Source organism: Gymnogyps californianus, chromosome 1, assembly GCF_018139145.2.
Source record: "Gymnogyps californianus isolate 813 chromosome 1, ASM1813914v2, whole genome shotgun sequence".
In the NCBI taxonomy this organism is placed as follows: domain Eukaryota; kingdom Metazoa; phylum Chordata; class Aves; order Accipitriformes; family Cathartidae; genus Gymnogyps; species Gymnogyps californianus.
In genome coordinates, this window is record NC_059471.1 from 46,745,874 (window position 1) to 46,766,913 (window position 21,040).

Here is a 21,040-nt window from a genome sequence, read left to right on the forward strand (position 1 = left end):
TTCAACCAATAATCATCACTATTTTTGTTTTCCTAGAAATATTTCAAGACCGTCTTTAAGATGTGACTCTTCTTGTCTGGTCATAGGAAATAAGGGATAATGTTTATTTTCAGAAGTACATATTTGAAGTGTCTAACTGAAACCATAGAGTTCGTGCTTAGTTTGGGACAGTTGGGTTTGATCTGGCAGAAGAGCATGACTGAGTCATTCTGAATTGATAACACAGCTCCAATGGTTATGTCAGAAACTCTTTAGGGGATGGGAAGGAGATGGAACACAGATTTCTACTACAGCAAAAACTGTTAAAACAAAAAGAAGCCCAGAATATGTCAATTGTGAAGACTGTTTCGTAGAATTTCTGTGTAGCTCTAATACAAAATTTTTATTTACTCATGCAGATTGACAGGAAAGTAAAAAAAAAAATATAAAGCTTTCCCACCATCCCTCTTCCTTTCTTCTTCTCTTTTCTTCCCCTTCCCTTCCCTTCCCTTCCCTTCCCTTCCCTTCCCTTCCCTTCCCTTCCCTTCCCTTCCCTTCCCTTCCCTTCCCTTCCCTTCCCTTCCCTCCCTTCCATCACACACTGAATTTTAAAAGTGAATGCATTCTATAGTCTGTCTTTCTATTAAGCTGGCTATTTTAGCACTTAGCTCTACCCATTTTCTAGTTGTGGTATGTTTATTCATCAACCAGTGTTGCCACATATGTGTTGCTCTATATTTCACTTTTACATGTAGAGGAGTTCACCACTGAACATTTTGCATTCTTGAGAATGTTTGTAGAAGGTTTCCTTTGTTTGCAAATAGACATGTAGACCAAGCTGCTATTCAGTGCTGCTGTGAAATGGTGGTATCTCCATCTCCCTTTAAACAATACTCACAGCTTCATGATAGGTCTAAACAGCTCTTTGCTTTAATGCCATCTGTCAGTTATGTCATTCCACATTCACAGTTCCCACAACTTGTACTCCAGATGAAAATTTCCTCTTGTCCCTCAGCCACTGTTTCCCAGAAATTTCATAGGAAGATAAAGTGTCCAGAGAAGAGAAGAGCTTAGATTAAAACCTGGATAACCTGCAGAGCTCTTCTCACTATCAATAAAGACTCTGCTTTCAGCAACTGACTCATCCCATAGCAATGCACTTCATTTGGGCAACACAAAAGCTCAAGTATCTTCCAAGTTTTTCCTTGTGCTGAAGTAATCCAATGCTGATCACGAAGCCAGTGTGCTGCCCAGCCTGTGCCGACTACAGTACCTTTGGCCGTAGTTTGACACATAACCCTTGGCTATATCTACACTGCTAAAAGGAGGGGGCAGGGGACCGACTCCCAGCCCCGTGGTCAACTGCCTGGGTCATGTCCCCACTGCCTGTGGCTTGCCGCTTCTCTAACAGATTTGCTTTGGAGACAGCTAGTTGGTGCGGTCCACAATGGATCCATGTAGAGAAGAAAAGTTAGGCAACATGGGTGGTGGAGGATCCTGAGCAGGAGCCCACAGCCTATCCCTATTTACTTAGCAGTGAAGAGCTACCTTTTGAGACTAATTCAGTGCCTGGTCTTAAGCTGGTAAGAGAATCAATAATAAATAAATAAATGAAAAGCAAATCCACACTGATAAAAAGCCCTCCCAAAATGGTATCAGGATGTGCTGGCCAGCACAAGGCTGCCCTTTGAAAACCCTTTGTCAGCAAAGGCAGATTTTGCAGTGTGGTAACAGCTCTAATGGGACTTTCTTCCTTAAGGCTGAGAAGAGGGTGACGTCTTTATTTTCCCAGTTCTGCAAACAGTGGGAACTCCTCAGTCCCTTTTCCACCTCCCCTGCCATTAGCAAGTAGCTTGACACATGCTATGGGCACTGCCTCCTGAGAAGAAGTTTAGGTATGCTATGGTGTTCCTCCTGTCCATCCTCACAACTTCTTCTTTATAAAGTAGTGAAATCCTTTTGTTTCTAAAGCAGGACTGCAAGTTACTTGAGAATGTCCCTTGAAAACAGTAAATAATCAAACATGAATTTGCATTTTATTTCTAAAACTTCTGTTTACATTCATTCATGAATGGAGATTTACCATCATCAGCTCCACTAAAGAGTGGAAGTAATGCATCTCACAGTTAGGGGACTTGCCCGGGTGACGATGGAAGATCAGAATAAAAATCTGTATCTTCTCCTGCCCAATCCTTTGCATTAATCACACATCTTCCCTCCTGATTATGAGTACGTGGCCAATCTCAGAGGCAGCTGCACTTTGCCTGCAGCAGGAGAATAAACAAAGGAAGAGTAAATCCTTTCTTTAATCTCAAGTGCAGAGATCATTTTTTCTTCAATATTAAGAAACTTTCTTCTGAGGGTGCACAACTGCACCATTGGAGCATCTGTCTTGTGTCTTGGCACATGCTACAGATGATCAAAGCAGCAGCTTTTGTTTAAAGCAATAGAAAAACGGGGTGGGAGAACATCCAGGGCTGGATATAGCACCACAAAGCAAGGAAGAAACACAAGAGCCAACCTGTATAAAATGTTTTTTCAGCAGTTTGCCAGTGCGCAAAATAACAAGGTAGATCAAGTGACACAGTTCTGAAATAGTTTATTCAACAGATATTCTCCCCATTTTTGTTCTCCCACAAATTCTTTATACAGATTTTGTGCATGTAGATTTTTTTCAGCATCTGTTTCTCAGTTCTGTAGATAATCAGTCCAACCATCACAATAATGTTGCTATTTTCCATGACAGTGAGAAACAGGGTTTTTTTACCAACATTTTTCTTTGCTTGCTAGGCAAATTTAAAATCCATTATTAAATGAGCAATGAATAAACCTAGGCACTCTGTTCATAAGTAACAATTCTCAAAATGAAGCAGATTCTATTCGTACTAGTTCTACTTTTATACAAACATAATATTGAATCAAGCAATAACTTTTTCATAGTATCTCTGTAAGTGATTAATTCATTTCATACCATCAAAGAGTACAGAGAAGACAAACATTCTCAATCCACAACAAATCATTGAAGCACATATTTTTAGGCACCTGGTTCTTTTCAGGAGCTTGAGGTCTAAAGTATTGCTTGTGAGTATTCATCAGTATCAGTAATCTTCACATGATTTATTAATGCCTTGCTAAAAAGCTCTGATGTAACTGTCCAGCGCTGTTTTCTTTTTTCTATAGGGAGAAGAAAATCCCAAGCACTGTCATAATCAGCTGGCTTGTGTCCAATAATTCCAAATTAATTTAAGCAGCCAAGAACTGGGCGTTAACTTCTCTCATATGTCAGGAGAGTAAGTAATAAAATAAAACCAGTCAAACCGTAGCAGCTCTTTACTCCGTAATAGTGGGAGGAGAGGGTGAGATCACCAGTTCTGCAAAGCTGAAGTGACCAGCTGACTTCTTTGTCTGCTAGCCTGCATGCTCTCCACTAGCAAAGCAAGAGAGGAGACGTTTCTCCCCGCTACTTTGTGAATAAGCAGCTTTCACATATAGCCATTCTGCATGATGAAGCTAAGTGACTCGGTGGCAGTCCTCCTGAAGACAGTTTATGCCTCCATAATTTTATTTCTTCTTACATCACACCTGTGGAAAGAAACAGCTTAGTTAATGAGAAGAGTGATGCATAGCTTTAATTCTCATGGTTATGAATATGAGCAAGGCCCCTGAGAACACTGGAAGTAATTACGTTTTATTCCCTTCTGTTTTAGCTACTGGGGCTGGCTTTGTTCACAGCAGATGTTACAAGAATTTCTTGCCATCTTTAAGACTGGTACTTGCCCTTTTTGACTTGGAATGGTTTAGGATGTGTCATTTCAATTCTGAAGAATGGATGCAGGCATTTATTGTTGAGCTACCTCCTATGAAAGAAACAATCCCACCTCCTGAAGTCAAATTTTCCATTTTTTTCTATTAATGGATTAAAAAGTACCACGTGTCCATACTGCATTGAAATGGACTACTTAATTTTGTGATTTCTTTATTCAAAACCAAAAGCAGTCTGTTTCAATTTATTTATAGTATGCATGCCTATAATTTGAGTTTAGTCTTCTTTAGACTCATAGAAGATGTGGTACAGTAGGTTAACACAAAACACTATGAACTGAAAGCATTCTTAAGATACAAGTCACACATTTCTGTGTATTGTGCATAGGAAGACAAGATTTCATTTTCATGTGCCAAACACGCTTCTGTTTAAAACATAGCTGTAAGAAGATGTGCTATCAGTCAAAATCCAACTTGTTTTCAGATTGGTGTTTCATACAATGAAAGAGAAGTGCCTATGTGTAACTGAAAGTCTGTTGTGATTTCCTCAGTACTCTGAGGAAACACCAGTTGATAACAGTTCTTCAATAGTTCCCTTCATTCCAGCTGGAAAGGAAAATATTTTTAAGTATCTCCAGTTAGTTAGAAACTGCAGAGGGGGGCTTAATACACTGCAGTTATTCTGAATTAAGATTAAAAGGCTGCTTGATAGCTGCTGGCTTTTTTTAGTAGCAATTATTCTGAGTGCATGATAATACTTGTTAGTGACTGCATGTGCTTTAAGCTCTCCACTCCTTGATATGTTCTTGAACTTCTGCCATTTTGCAAGGGGCACTGAATCAAAGGTTTTGATGGGGTGACAGAGGACTGACATTATAAAATTAACATGTCCTGAATTACTATCCAAGAATCACAGACTCAGAAGTGTTGTACGTTTTGTAGAATTACAGTTGGCACTAACTGACATTAAATAGACACTGTTGTCTTATTAAAATGCTGTTAAAACTGTGACTTAATCATTCACTATGATTTTATGATCATGTATGCTAAATATTCTAAGATATTGTTAGTTATGAACTAGTTCAATATGAAATTATTGTGTCAACCTAATATGTTAATGTGTAAGTGGTATTTTCAGTACTGCCCACTGAACATTGGCAGATACTGGTTTATTTGGTTGTTTAATATTGTTATAGTTTATGCTATCCAAGACTCACTTATAATAATATCATTCAGTCCTTCAATCTATTTAAATAACCTAAAAGATATTTGATGTGGAGACTGAATTAAACACGAGTAGTTAGTATGTTCATGCGTGCATACATCTGTGTATACAGAGCTAGTAATGAGTTACTTTCAGTACCTTTTAGTTATGAAGATGAGGACCAGCATCCAAAAGCTAAGCAAACCGCACAGATAAACTACTTTTGGCTTTAGATAAGGCTTGTACTTCTAAAAGTATCTTACAAGCAGCAGCTCTGCATCTAAGATGCTTATGTTTTAATCAAAGGCTGTCAAACTTTTTGACAACTAAGGGAGAGATTACTTTATAGCTGTTTACTCAAAAATCCGATGGCAAATAAATTTTACAGTGTTAAAGGATGATGGAGAATGATCTGAGGACCATTTGAGAATTCTTCCATGCCCTGCCAGTTTGATGGCCTAATTTGAGCAATGAGCAAATTTTGTTATGCCCTGCATACAGATTCTGCAAATAACCGTGTTACAGATGCAGCATTGCTGCAAAGATTCAGTTTTCTATTATATGTGATAAAGCAGAATGTGTATTGCACTGTCTGATAAATTATAATATTATCCACTTTATCTGAAAAAATACGTTCTAATATAAACAAAATTCAGAGCAGTTCAATGGCCTTTACAGGATGTCAGAGTAAAGATCAAAGTGTTCTCTTTCATGATTGTGATTCTACAATATTATAGGGACAAAAACCCGCAGATTCATTGGTGGATAAACACGTGATATAAGTAACCACTCATGGAGAAATCCTGACTTCGCTGGAGTCAGTCTTCTTATTTCTTTAATTCCATGTCTTCATTTCTCCTTGAATTTTCTTAACAAACATTTTGAAAACTGCGTTGATGTCTGTTTGTTCAGTTTATTACAGATAGCAGGATTAGGTAGAGTCTGCAAAGAATACGGCTGTATATGTCTTTTTCTGTCTCTGACCAGCTTATTTCTATCCATTTGAACACAAATTCCTGATGTCCTCTGTTGCAAAAGCACAGCTGCAGTTTGTCTATTGAATATAGTCCTTTAACATTGTATATATGCAATTCCATTTTCACAGTGGCAATTAGTAGCTTTGGTGAATGAATACAGAATCCTGCTGGTCATCTGCTTAAAATCCAGTCTGTCTGCAGAAGATATTCTACACTGCCAAGACTTGTAATGTGTGGTATCAACCCAGGAAAGCAAATTACTATCCCCATGATGTGTAGCACAAACACATGCTCTAAAGAACTCAGCTGAATGTCTCTTGCTTCAACGCAGCTATTCACCTGGAAAAAAATTCAGTGTGTAAAGATTTCAGATTACGCTATTAGCTGGAATTTAACTTGACCATAACAAACTAGAATATAAAGGCAGCCTGTTTGAGGAAACAGTGGAAACAGGACAGGGAAATTTGTTGTGAGGAGTTTTCTGGTAGAGGAAACTGGCTGGAAGCAAAGATGGGAGAAGATGCGAAGAAGTGGCCAGAAGAGTAAGATGGAGAGGAAGAAAATGGGCTGTGTGGGAAGGCTCCTCCAAAGTGGTCTGCAATGTTTTGGGGTAATGCCATTATTCTGTTGAGATCAATGGGATTTTGCTCTCGGCTTTTGAGCAGCCAGGATCTCACTCTTGATGCTTATCACTCCTGCTTGACCTTGCAGGCAAGGAAGTTACTGAAATTTAGCGTGCCTCAAAAAATAACCTGTGTCACATGTCTATTGGGCTCAGTGTGAAGACAGTCTTTCTGTGTCAGAAAGGCAGATATGTTTATTGCATCTAAAGATCATCAGATTTCTGTATCAGACCACTTTGTTTACAGAGCAGGAGGAAAGCTGGGCATGTCTGGATTTATCCCACATGTTGACTCACAACTACCCTATTCAAAGCCAAAACCACTCCTAGTAACACTTTCAGTCACCAACAGCAACTGCCAACCAGCAAGAGTAGATAACAGCAGAGGCAAACTTTCCGTCTGCTTTAACCTGAAACTTGAATCTTGGTGGAAGAGGGATTTTAGCTGTAGGAAGTAGTAACTGGAGTCACATTAGGGATCCTCTATTCAGTAGTCAATAAATCAACGGCTTTATAAGCAGTGGAAGTTTTTGCATCTGGAAAGCTCTCCCGAGCTATACTCTTCAGTGCCAAAATTGGTAAGTCCATGATATAGCAATAAGCTTACCTGTGGAACTTGGAAATGGGGATTAATTTGAAATTAAAAAAAAAAAAAAGAACATTTGTGTTTGACTTTCAGTGTTTTCCATATAACCTCTGCTTAATTTCCAAGTAGCGTTTCCCCTGCACTCCTGCCATGTGTAATCTGAGCTCTGATTGTCCTGAAAATTTCTTTTTCTTCTCATTTCAGCACTGATATGTGACTTTTTTAAGTTGCCATCAGGAAACTGTTCAGCCATGTAGCTAGACTGTACTAAAAAGTCCCATTGATATAAAATCCAGTTCCTACATCCTTAGCAGAGTTGGAATAATAGGACAAATTGAAGACATGCCAGTATCTTCTGACACTGTTTCAAGCAGAGATGATACTGAATGTACACAAGAACCTCGTTTCTTAAAGATGTGTTGCCATTCTGCATTTAACAATTGCTATATTTTATTTAGGAGTTCATTACTTTTCAATCATAAGTGAAGGATGACTGACACTGTTTTATTGTATCGCAAGGAGATTTCCATGCTGTTTAACATGTGCCTTCCCCTCTAAAAGATGACCTTAAGGATAAGGATTGGGATGACGATCTTGTGAGGGACAAAGAACTAAGTTAGACACTACTTGTACTGCAGAATTTATTTATTTTTTTTAATTTACAAAAAGCTTTGAGGAAATATACAGTATCCCGCTGGTAGGTTTAATTCAATGGCAACTGGCACTGAATTCCTCAAAACCCTTCCAAAACAGAAGTTTTTACTTTATAATGTATATATAAATTTATATCTTGCCCTATCTAGGCTTCCTTGCACCCATCACACGCAAACTTTCTTCAGGAATGCAGACAGTAGGTCTTATGCACCCTGCCTGATATTTGAGTTTAGCTTAGCATTTGCTCCTACAGAGTTTAGAAAATGTACTTGGAATCATTTAATCTAACATATTGAATTGAAATACCCAGTGGATAGAAGGTTATATTTACTTGGATTGGGAACAATAGGCTTAGTTACTCCCCAGGCTTCAACAGGTTTCAAGTTCAGTTAAGATTTTGACTTGCATTCCACCAGTATGAATACTTGCTCTGGCATCTGAGCCAATTGACTCAGTAAGTCACCTTGGGCAGTTTAAATCTGCTTCAAACAGTTTGTAAGACTGGCCTGTGGCACTAGTATCTGCCCTCTTACTGTGTTAAAAGGTGGGCAAAGAGGCAGAACTTGGGTAAACATGCAGAATGAAACAGAACAAGTTATTGGTGATCACCAATGTTTTAATTAAAAGATTTAGAAGAATTTGGAAGAAGTGAAAATATTGCAGGAAACCTCATGGTTTGTTATGTATTCATTCTGGATACAAGCAGGGTATCAATCACAAATGAAACAGCACGTCATGAACTCTAAATAAAACTAGAGATGTCCCTTGCTACTATACTGGCTTCTTAACCCAGACCTTTCAAGCTCTGCAGGTAGTACTGAAAGGGGTGAGGGATGACTAGGTCAATCTCTTTTGAGGCTGCATAAATCATGACTGTATCCTTTCAAATGGATGGTCTTATTCTAAGATTGATCATTTCTTGGAAGTAAGACGAGAATGCCTGCATGTCCCATCCTGACCATGCATGTTTGGACCAGCACTGCTGTTGTGCATCTCAGTTCTGCTTTGTGGTTTCCTCTGAAGTGCTACATCATTCCTCCTTATTTCTGTGGGCTTTTGCTGCAGTTGCATTCTGCATATGGATTTTTCTGGAGTTAAGTTTTCCACAAGCAACACAATATCTAAAAGATGCCTATCATCCAAAGCTAAGTATCATTTCAGTTCTCTTTCTTGAGCTGAAAAAATTTAGAATTGTAATAAAGAGGCTCCTAGAACTGGGTTATACAAAGGAGTAAAATTAGGGTGACTTTTCTAGCTGTGCTTTTCTTGTTGCATAAGCATGCAGCGAGTGAAAGGAAAGCATTCATTTCTATTGTCACTATTTTATTTGTTTAGAATCTATGACAAGCAAATAGCAGCAGACAAAAGCATCTCAGTTTAAGTATATGTTCAACCTAGAGTTTTGCAAAACTGCAATAGCAATAGAGGAAAAATTGCTACATGTCTAATTCAGGTACTAATTTCCACGGAAATACTTGGACAACAATCAGTAGAGATATATCTGAGCACTCTGAATACATGTATCCCAAAATTTAAAGCAAGTCAGCAAGGAAAGAAAATTTAAAAAATCAAGGTTAAGAAGACTAGAGAGAATATTTTCTCTTATTCTTGTGTGCAAGAAATGAGAATGATAGAGGTCCCCAATAAAATGAAGGAGATTTAAGCTGCCATTTCTCTCTTCTGGGATTTCGGTCATGTGTGTTGGAGAAAGCTCTTCCATTTGTTGTGCTGAAGATTTGATAATGGGTCTTATTTTCGTTGCTCTATTTCCACCTAGTGCTCAAAGTGCACATTGCACTAAATTGTAAGTATGTTCTAGAATCGATAACTGGAAATCGGTATCGGTCTCAGTTTTCAGGGAATCTGCATTACAAAGAAGCAAGTGGATACAGAGAGATTAAACATTTCTTTTATAAAAAGGTATTTGCACTAGCTCCCAGACTAAAGGCTGTCAAGTATCTAATATGGTCTTTGCTGCATGATCTATTCAGAAACAAGAGTATCAGTTACTTGGTTTAAATGTTAGAATCCCTCTTGTGGACGTAATTTTTGTGTGAGTTCTGTCGTTAACTGAAGGCAAATGAACACATATGAATAAAAAGGGCCACACCATGGTCATTGAGAGGCATTCATTACTCTCACAGGCAAGTGTGTGCTCAGGATGAAGTCTAGAAAGGGGTAGCTAAACCACCTGGAAGTTTTGAGGTGGACTCATCTGGACAGTCTTTCCCCATATATCTCAAGCTATAAAATACCTTTCACACTTTATAACAACCATAACATTTTAGTAACAGAACTGGAGGACTCAAAAACTCGATTGTGCTGCAGGAAGAAAAAAGGAAAGATTTTGTGCTGAGCTATGAAATTTATTTTCTTTCAGGACATTGAGTAGAGCATAGCTAGAAGGCACAACTTGTGGATCTACCTTGTGAAATGTAGCAGGAGGCTTATGGACATATATAAGCATATATAGACAGTACAAGTGATATTTTAAATCTCTTTCATGTTCTAAGACAAAATAAATTGCTCTTATACTTTGTGTTATATATGCTTACAAAAAGTAAAAAATACTGGTATTGCTAATCTCAAACAGCGCTTCATACAACACACGTATGGCAATTACTCTGATAGCTATAAGATGTTTTTTATTCATGCATTTTTGTAGCAAAAATCTAGATGCAGCAATTCTGTTTATTTACCTGTTGTTGTAACCAGCGCAAAATAGCTAAATGACTCTTAGGTGCACCACAGGCACCATCTGAAAAACACAGGAAGGTTATTTCTCTGAGCATCTGATGTGTAGGGAGATGGAACCTCCTGTCTTCAGAATTTGTAGTTTGGACATTTTCTTTAGGAAAAAGGCTTCAGCTCCTGCTTTTCCCTTGTGCTTTCTCTTTGAGCACATGCTCAATATATATGCTCACATGCTCTCTTTGAGCACATGCTCAAAATATAGATGAGTTAATGCCCAGACTAAGACACTGCAGTGTCCTTCACTCAGGACAGCATACTAACTGCTGGTTTATTAGATAGGAGGCAGCACAGCTGTGGCCACCTTCTTTTCCTGGATACAAGCAGGGTACCAAGCACAAATGGAACAGCATGTCATGAACTATGAATAAAATGAGAGGTCCCTTGCTACTACGCCAGCCATGGTCACGTTTATTTTATAATAAAGCATCTGCAGCAACTCTGTGTTTTGAAGTGCCCAGCATTGACTGCTGGGTTAGGCAACCCCTGAAAACATGTGTTGCACCAAACTCTTTTCAGGTCTTCATCAGGGGAGTATCACCTCTGGATACTCCTCACCCAGTTTAGATGTGAGGCAGACACCCAGTTGCTTGCTCCAAACCAGCCAGATAGATAGATATCTACGCCGAGGCATACATGTACGTGGCTAGAGAACTCCGAATACAATGACCTGCCTGTGGAATTTACATTTTTCTAGAGAGAGGCAAGAGGTGGGCTGAGGTTTTTTAGAGTTACAGCTTTGGATTTAAATTTCATTTTACGGAGCAGTTTGTTTAACCTTTCAAAAGACTAAGTGCATAGGACTCTATAGGTCAACAGTTTTCCAGCAGAACCGCCTTGTTAAAATACTGGATTATTTTTACCACTGTGAACATTACTATGAACTCCGAGCTACAGAATGGCTCAAGTCTAGACCAGTTTCTATTATCCAACCTTCTTGCTTGAATAGTAAAATCAAATTTTATTTACAGTCAAATTCTCCTTATTTGTGAATTAATCTTAATTGAATAGTGCTTTTAATGGAGAATACATGGGGCGAGAGGAGTGAACAGCACTATTTTATTATATTATCTGTTGTTACCTGGGAGCCCTGTTCCTGAATGAGAGCTTCCTGCATTGAAGCATAGATTTGCTTTGGTTTGAGTCCTAAAATCATCTGGCAGGAGATGTAAACTAGGGAAGGGATTGCTGTGGATGTAGCTCTGCACTACAGAAAGCAGCTTCTGAAGAGGGTAGGGTCTGTATGTGGGGTCTACGGGAAAGTCCCACCCATCTTGGAACAGCTGCTCTTGTCTTGGATCATGGCAAGGTGAGGGGCTGTTTTATTCTCTGCAGTTGCCCTGTCAGATGAAGACTATCTGAGTCTTTATATTACTTCAGCCAGAGTGGGACTGAGACAGTGTCCTTCCAAGGGGATGGACGGCAGGACTTTGTTATATGAGAAAAAAAGTACTGCCAGTATCTAAAACCAACTGTAAACTAGTGCAAGCAGAATAAATGATTTTTTGAAAGTATGGGAAGCCTCAAGATTACCTGATATAATTAAAATTAGTACATTCACCTCAAAGTAATTTTTTGTAATAATACGTGTAGTATTTCTTACCCTATCATCCTTCAAGGAATTGCTCTTGGCAAGATAAAAACATATTTCCTTGGAGGATTGTATTTATGTAAATACTTAATTGATTGTGATTAAATTAAATTAGCACTATGTATACTCTTCAGACTTGTGTATATTGTCCTGTCCTGTGAACTTTGGGCTAATCAGTGTCTGGATGAAAATATTTGTTTTTTGAGAGAGAGCGTGAAAATTTAAATCAATTATTACAGTTAAAAGTGACTTCAATATTTGTAACATTTCAATGCCAATATATTTTGAATCACTTTTCTGTTGTGAAGGCTGGTAGAAAGAAGGGCACTTCTGCTTTTAATGCTTTCCATTATGGAGGTATAGACACACTAGATCAGACCTACACAACATTCAGGCCAGTAATTTGTTTCTGACAGAGCCCAGAGCCAGATGCTTCAGAGGAAGGTGCAAGGACCTGCAGTCAGAAGTAAGGGCATTACTCATCCTCTAGCATGAAGATAATAAATCTGTTCATATAGCTTGAGCAGCCTCCTGAAGATTCATCTTGTGGTGCCAGAAATAATGAATAAACCCTTCACAGATTTTTCTGCCAGTTGTACTGACTGATTCTGAAATACAGCAGAAGCTCTCAAGTCTGATCCTTCCTTGAAGTTTCAGTGTAACAAAATGTAATAGCTGCTGTGACTGCACGGGGATGGGAGGCAGAGGCAGCAATAGCTAGGGCAGACCCCAGCCCAAGACCCGGACATGCCTAAGCACGTGTGCTGAAAATCTCTGTCTGCTGAAAGAGGTAAGCAGATACTTCCTTGTATCTGTTACAAGGGAGTAATCTAAGCCCTTGCAGTTGGTGCTGCTTTGTGAGGATTTCAGAACTTGCATCTGTCCTTAGTCTTAGTCCTGAGTTTCTCCCTGGATTTATCGGGAGAACTTATAGAGGTCTCAACTAGAACATTAGAGCAGTTCAGGGAAGGTCAGACATAGCCAGAGGATGCACTGAGGTGTCTGCCACTTACACTGGCATGCAAAGCTCTGAGTCAGGCCATCTCTGCCGCCTTAAATGATGCATGGAGTCAGAGACCCCTGAATATGGAGCCACCAGAAATTCCCTTTCCCTTTGTGGAGTCACCTAGGACTGAATATACAAAAATACTGAGGGCAGGGGACATCTTACATCTGCCTTGCAGGTGCCTTATTCTGAGCTCTCTCCATCCGGAAACAGAAACAGATGGGTGTCCACCATCGTTATTTCAAAGTACTGACTAAAGACCACTTGGTTAAACACAAATCGAAGAGAAAGTAATACAAGGGACGTGTGGCCACCTTGTGTTCAGAGACTCTGCAGGAGTGGCCCAGGGGCCAGAGCTGGGAATCCTCCTGTTTGTATGGCACACTGGTCATGACAACTATAGAGAAAGCTTGTCATCTGGAACATTAATTTTGTACATGACCATATTTAAGCTCAGTAAACTAATATTTATTTTTTACAAACACGAAATTTACTGTGGAATTAAAATATATAAAGTAGTGGTTAAAGTTTCCCTCATCTGTACATTATCTATGATGTCTGCTTCTACTGTGTGGTCATATATTTGCCTGAAAGCATATTCTGTACCTTATTGAATAAATCAAAGCTGTTATGTATTTTACCCTTCATAGTACTACTGCTTATGAGATACTGTGCCTGTGTATTCAGATTAGCTTGGATGTTCATCACAGAGCAACACCTTTAGTACTTACACAAAACTGCAAGTGATTAAATACTGTTTGACTCAGTGGGAACATTGCAATATAATATGCCTATTTATTACGTTCATCTCCTTTGCTTCTAACACAAATTTATATTTACATTTAAACAGCCTCCTGTATATAAATTTCAGTTTTGGGGCTTGTACTATTCTTTCTTTTCTCAAATTTTTTAATAGACATCTCTGTTGCAACAGAAGAATGAAAATAAATCAGTACATTTTAGTAATTACAATAAATTAATTAGAAGGCAGAAGTGGAGAGAGTTTACATTTCATTGACTTTGTAATTATAGAGTCGCCAATGTATGGGTGATCACCTCTTTCCTTCTTGTTCGTTATTAAACGAAGAGTTCAAGGAAGCCCTTAATCTTTTCTACCTACCATGGTTGTCAGAGACAGGATGTGGCAAGGATGGGAGAAAAAGAGGAAGGAAACAGGTTAGCGCTGTCCCATGAAGAGAAGATGCACATAATTACAGAGTGAGCATGGACTGCTTTTCAGAGTTATTAATTCTGGCTTGGTCTTCCCTTTGGAGAAGTAGCAATTTATATAGCGTACATACAGCTTAGGCAGAAGAGAAATTGTCACTCATCATAAGAAGAAGGAAGGTCTATGCTTTAGATGGTTGAAGTCACTAGTGATGTATCCCAGGGCTTAATGCTGGAGCCAGTACTGTTCACCATCTTCATTAATGACCTGGACAAAGGAGCAAAGTGCACTTTCAGCATGTTCACAGACAATACAAAACTGGGCAGAGTGGGTGATGTGCCAGACAGTTGTGCCACCATTCAGAGGGACCTTGACAAGCTGGAGAACAGGGCAGAGAGGAATCTCATCAACTTCAACAAGGGTAAAGGCAAAGTCTTACATCTGGGGAGGAATAACCCCAGGCACCAGTACATGCTGGAGGCCCACTGGCTGGAAAGGGGCTTTGCTGAGAAGGCTCTTGGAGTGGAAGTTATGCAGCAGGTGGACAATAAGATGACCATGAGCCAGCAATGCACCTTCATGGCAAAAAAGGCCAGCAGCATCCTGGGCTATGTTAGTAAAAGCATTGCCAGCAGGTCAAGGGAGGTGATACTTCTTCTCTTCAGCATTGGTGAGGCTGCATCTGGAGTACTGTGTTCAGTTCTGGATCACCCAGTACAAGAAATATATGGACTTACTGGAGCAAGTCCAGCACAGGGCCACAAAGATGATTAAGGGACTAGAGCACATTTCATATGAGGAGAGGCTGAGAGAGCTGGGACTGTTCAGCTTGGAGAAGAGAAGGCTCAGGGAGATCTCATCAAGGGAGGGAATGAAGAAGAGGCAGCTAGGCTCTTCTCAGTAGTGCCCACTGACAGGAAAAGAGGCAATGGACACAAATTAAAAATCATGAAATTCCATCTGAACACAAGAAAACACTGCTTTACTGTGGGGGTGATCAAGCACTGAAACAAATTGTCCAGAGAGCTTGTGGAGTTTCCATCCTTGCAGATATTCAAAGTCCAACCAGACACCATCCTGGCCAACATACTCTAGGTGATTGTGCTTGAGCAGGGGCATTGGACTACATGGTCTTAAGAAGTCCCTTCCAACCTCATCAATTCTGTGATTCTGTGATTCTATGAATTGATCCTATTATTTGATTAAAGTCTGTGTTGTGGGTTAACCCCAGTATGCAGCTAAACACCACACAGCCGCTTGCTCAATCCCCCCATGGTGGGATGGGGAAGAGAATCTGAAGGGTAAAAGTGAGAAACCTCGTGGGTTGAGATAAATACAGTTTAATAGGTAAGCAAAAGCTGCATGCACAAGCAAAGCAAAATAAGGAATTCATTCGCTACTTCCCATCGGCAGGCAGGTGTTCAGCCATCTCCAGGAAAGTAGGGCTCCATCACGCATAATGGTTACTTGGGAAGACAACATAACTCCGAATGTCTCCCCTTCCTCCTTTCTCCCAGCTTTATATGCTAAGCATGACATCACATGGGATTGGATATCTCTTTGGTCAGTTGGGGTCAGCTGGCCCAGCTGTGTCCCCTCCAAACTTCTTGTGTACCCCCAGCCTACTCGCTGGTGGGGCAGTGTGAGAAACAGAAAAGGCCTTGACTCTGTGTAAGCACTGCTCAGCAATATCTGAAACATCCCTGTATTATCAACACTGTTTCCAGCACAAATCCAAGACATAGCACCATACGAGCTACTAGAAATAAAATTAACTCTCTCCCGGCCAAAACCAGTACAATCTGTCTTCAAGGGTAGTGGTGGAGAAACATAAAAAAGTATCTCTTTTTATCTTTTGAGTTGTTGAATACTTTGGAGATCAGATGAATTCCTTAATATCTAACGTGATAATGATTCCTGTCACTAAAATCCCATCCTCAAGTTTTGCCCTTCCCAGTAGTGCCTGAAAGATATCAAAGACCACTAATATGAAAACAAATGTTGAGATCAGAAAAAGTTCTTCCATACAGAAAAGAAAATGTATGGGTAATAATTGGAAAATTACCCATATTGCCCATTTATGTTTTTAATTGCTTTTCCCATATATGTATGTGTAGAGATTTGAGCAAGGCGAGATTTGTAGATGAGAGGAAAGCTAATGCAGTACTTCAGAAAACTTAGGACATACTCTGAAAGGCCATAGATGGTTCCTTCTAAGTGTTGGCAAGTCCTTTCAATTGAAATCCTGGGGTGACTTCTCTTGTATTAAAAAAATCTGTAGCTGTTAGGGCAGGGAAAATGCTCTAGTGAAGGGATATCACGAGTAACAATAAGACTGAGTTTACAGAGAAGTTAAAATATTGATTTTGAGGTGTGAACTGTCCTTTTGTTTTAGTTGCTAAATTAAGATATTAGCTTTAAAAGCTGGTTTCCTGACTGGTGTAAACCACCTAATAGCACACTACGACTATGGGGTGGTCTTGCCCTACCCTGTATCTTTCTTTTTTGCTGAATGCTTTGCTTCAGTTCTTCTGATTGTGAGACTTGCGGTAAATAGGATCAGTTTACTGACCTCACTGAAGCAATCTAAGGGACTAGTGGGAGAACACGACCAAGGGCAGGACAGGGAAAGCAGAACTGTTCCTTTTGTTGGGAATGTGGTAATAGATTAGTTTAAACTGATAATGAAACCACACCCTTGCTGTTCACTGCAAAACCTATTGTCAACACCCATTTACTGGATCACCGCACTGTACAGTTAGATAAGTGACAGAGATACTGATTCATGGCAATCTTTGCGGTGTTTCCTGAACGGGTAGTCTCTGCAGTTACACCTTTGATTGTTTAGGAGGCTGACCTTACAAAACCCTGAGAAAAATTGTATTAAGAGCCTAAAAATGAACTTGCCCTTCTGCATGAACCTCTGATGGCTGCTTGTTTGTGGCATTGCCTTCAAATCCCTTGGCTCCCTTGTTTGCAGCTGAGCAACCATCCTTCCTCATCCTGTGCATTTGCCTTTATTTGCTCCTTCTGCAGTGTAATTCAGATGTTAATCTGTCCCAGTCACAAGCCATGTGGAAGGAATAGTTGACATGCCACACATTGTTCATGACATAGTTCTCATGCAACATCACTGCTCATCCTGTCTCTCTTCATTTGATTGCTGTTTTTCTAAAATGTAAGATTTCTGGGGAAAGAGTTGTTCTATTTTTTATATAAACACTTCTATCATTGCTTAAAAAACAGTAGGAAACATTAATCTTCATATACAAGGATACAGTTCTCGAAACCCTTCATGAGCACATCTCTGCAGGATTTGTATTGTATATCAGATCAGACTGATCTTTGACCTTCTACATCCTTTTCTGCTTGCTTCCATTTTCTCTTTGACATCTTCCTCCTTTTTTATTTCAGCTTCTCTTCAGTTACTTTGCTACCTACTTCCAAATTTCAGTCTCCATCTGCTCTGCTTCTTCCAAACAGTGGCACTTGCAAGTCACGTCCCCACTCTGCTCTTTTTGTGAACTAAGTTTTGGTCTGGCTAACAATGATTTTTGTGTGTGTCATGGTGCTCTCTTATTACCTTTGGAAGGGGGAATTTAAAAGATATATTTTCTCAAATAATTAAATACTGGACCTTTTGGTGCTGAATGTTTCTGTTATACAGAATGTCGGATAACACTGTAAGTACTATCATATAACGCCACAGGAGAAATCAAAAATTTAACATATTTACCAGCTGGGGAAAAAAAAGTGATTTAAAAATGTTCCCTAGAGAGTGAGGTTGAATCCCTCCAAACAAAGACTTCAGTGTTATTTGCAATGATGCCAGGCTGAAGTTTGTATATACATTGTGCTCTGCTAATTCTATTCTCCTGTACTAAGCAAGGGATTGAAATGGATATTCCAGTCATCTCTTGTGAAATCCATTTAAGAAAGATTGCTCTCATTTTCAGTTGGAATTATCCTTAGTTCCAGTAGGATACCCAGATGGAGAAAATACCCAGTAGTTTTCCAAGGCTCAAAGCCAATGCTATGTGTATAAAAGATTTAAAATTATGTCCGTTCTCCATGCAAAACTTCTGAGAAACAAGAAAATTCAGGTTCAAAATCATGTGACTTTTGCCAAAGTTCCTGGGAATTTGCAGCCCAGACTTTGGACTGGGGTATTTCAGACTGAAAGTGGTGGCCCCAGCAACACTAGCAAATAACTTTTGTACCGCTCTGAGTGGAGAAATATTGATTCAAGTGTTGCTTGTCCTCACCCACCACAGCTATTTTTACAGAAAACCACAAGATTTTACTGGCTGGACTCGATGGCATGTGAATTCTGCTCTCCAAGGAGTGCAAAGAACAGCAGTCCTGGCAGTTTCATTTCCTGACTGATGGCAACAAAAAGAAAAAAAGACAGAGAGGGTGACCAGTGTGAAACATAACTGCTACACTGGATTTTGTGGTATCACTTAAATAGAGCGGCAGGGTGCAGCTCAGCTGCTTGTAATCACAGAAATAGAAAATGTTATTTGGAAGGAAGGAGGAAGTACACCAAATCTACTATGTCTCAAACCTGACAATGTCTCTTTAAAATGTTCTTAAACCTGTTTAACACACCCCTACTTTTCACCACTCCCTGGGAACATGCACCTCTTATAGCAACTTGTAAATCAAGAAAAACCAAACCCAGCAATTTATTCTCCAGTGTGCGGTGGCTATTTTCACACACCCAACCTGGCCGTATAATTAAGCTACAACATAGCTCGCTGACTTGGAGCTTTCTGCTTCAGCCTAAAATGAGTTTAGCACTATGAGTTTAAAAGTTTCAAATATTCTGGAGCAGAATTGCATATTTCAAAATGAAAATTAAGAAAAACTAAAGAATTCAAAGATTGTGATTTAGGCACAATACTATGGAGGTTCCGCTCACAGGTTCATAGAAGATGCCAAACCTCATTTGTACTGGTTTGTCTGCAGCTCATGGATCTGAACAGAGTGAATACAGTTACCTACAAGTAAAGCAGCTAAACCCAAAAATTCAAGTCTTACTGTTGCTATAGCTAGAGGGTTCAAATCCAGAAAGATCTGACATATTCCTTCTAAAAATAGAAGGAATATTGCCTTTGTACCCATGAATGAAAGGGACAGAACTGCCAGGAAAGCACAATGATTTTTTGGTTTCTCTCTCTCCTCTTGTCTTGCAATTTCTCTGTGGGTCAGACTCCCACATGGCCAGATTATAGTTTCCTTGTCACACTTTTTGTGTAAGTGGCCACAGTGCAGTAGGGAAGCTGTTTTCTGCAATGCATCAGAGGACACAGTTTGCTTAAGAATGAGACAAATATTGATGTAGTATAGATGCAGTACTGCTGAGGCTGCAGAATGAGCTTTGCAACTTGAATTTTGGCCAGACACAGAGAAAAAAAAATCTGCATGCTTATTTCCTTTTCCTTTTAATTTGGCAAGAAGTCATTGCTTTCTGTAAGAGCAAAAATTTTATTTGAAATCGTGCCATTACATGGGATTCATCTGACATGTCTAGGTGTTTACAGTGTATATGCCTACATCTGACTTGTCATCTTAGGCTCCCTTTCAAGAGAGTGGAGAGAAATAGTAACTTCCAGAGCCCAATGCTCTGACCTACTTTAGTCATCCACATTAGAGTGAGATTACATTAGGGGTGTCTTGAGTGACAAATGTAGAGGTAGGAGCCTCGCTTTTGATGTAGCCTAGCCTTTTTGTTAAATAGGGCCTGTGATGGAAAGTTTCGCCCAGCTCTGAGGAAACAAGTGTTTGAAAATAGCTGTCACCAGTTTGGCTTCTCCTTTCATTGAGCAGAATTCAGATTATTTACTTAGACATTAATTGGCATTTAGTTTTCTCAGGCTAATAGCCTGCATGAGGATCCAGAGCAGCCCACACTTAAAATTACTGGGTTCTTCACAGTATGCTCCTATAGCACTGTGGCAGGATCTGGAACTTCAGGAACTGATCTGGGACTCCATGATTACATCCAGATAATTACAATAATTCTGCTCTGACTCTTTCCCTTGTAATATCACCCAAATTATTTTGAAATCATCCTGTTTTAAAGCCCAGCCTTGTTTTCATTGCACTTAACAACAGCAACAAAAACAAATTAAAAAACCTTCAGCTCAATTCTCCGTGTACTGAACATTAAAACTCATGTAAAAGATTGTTTCTGCCAACATTCTTTCCAAAGTACTCACAGTTTTGAAAACAATTATTCAGAAGAATATAATTTACTCAGAATAAAAGGGAAGGAGAAGTTGATATTTAAAATGTAGTAACTTCCTCACCATTGTAACAGTCTATTGGCCACTTTATATCAAAGGACAAGTATTTTGTAAAGGCAAGAAGAGAGTTCAGTTGTTTCTTCTGCTTCTCAGCCCATGAAGCCCTACTTGCAGGTGTGTTAATTTAGGAAATGTATTCTCCTTTCTTTCACATAGTTCTGTTTGTGATTGAAATCTGCACCTGAAATGTATTCCTTGGAATATGCTTGGAAATGGTATTAATCCTTCTACTTCTGTGGATAAGGGAGGACAATGGGACAGCTGAATTCTTCTCCAGAGAAGCTGGGAGGGGAATGTGGAGGGAAGATGCCACTTCTGTGATACCATTTTCTATTTTACTCCTGCAGATGACATACATTTCAACAGATATCATAAATCTGCCTTGTTATTTTATCTGTTATTTGAACAGATGAGCAATTTTATTTGACT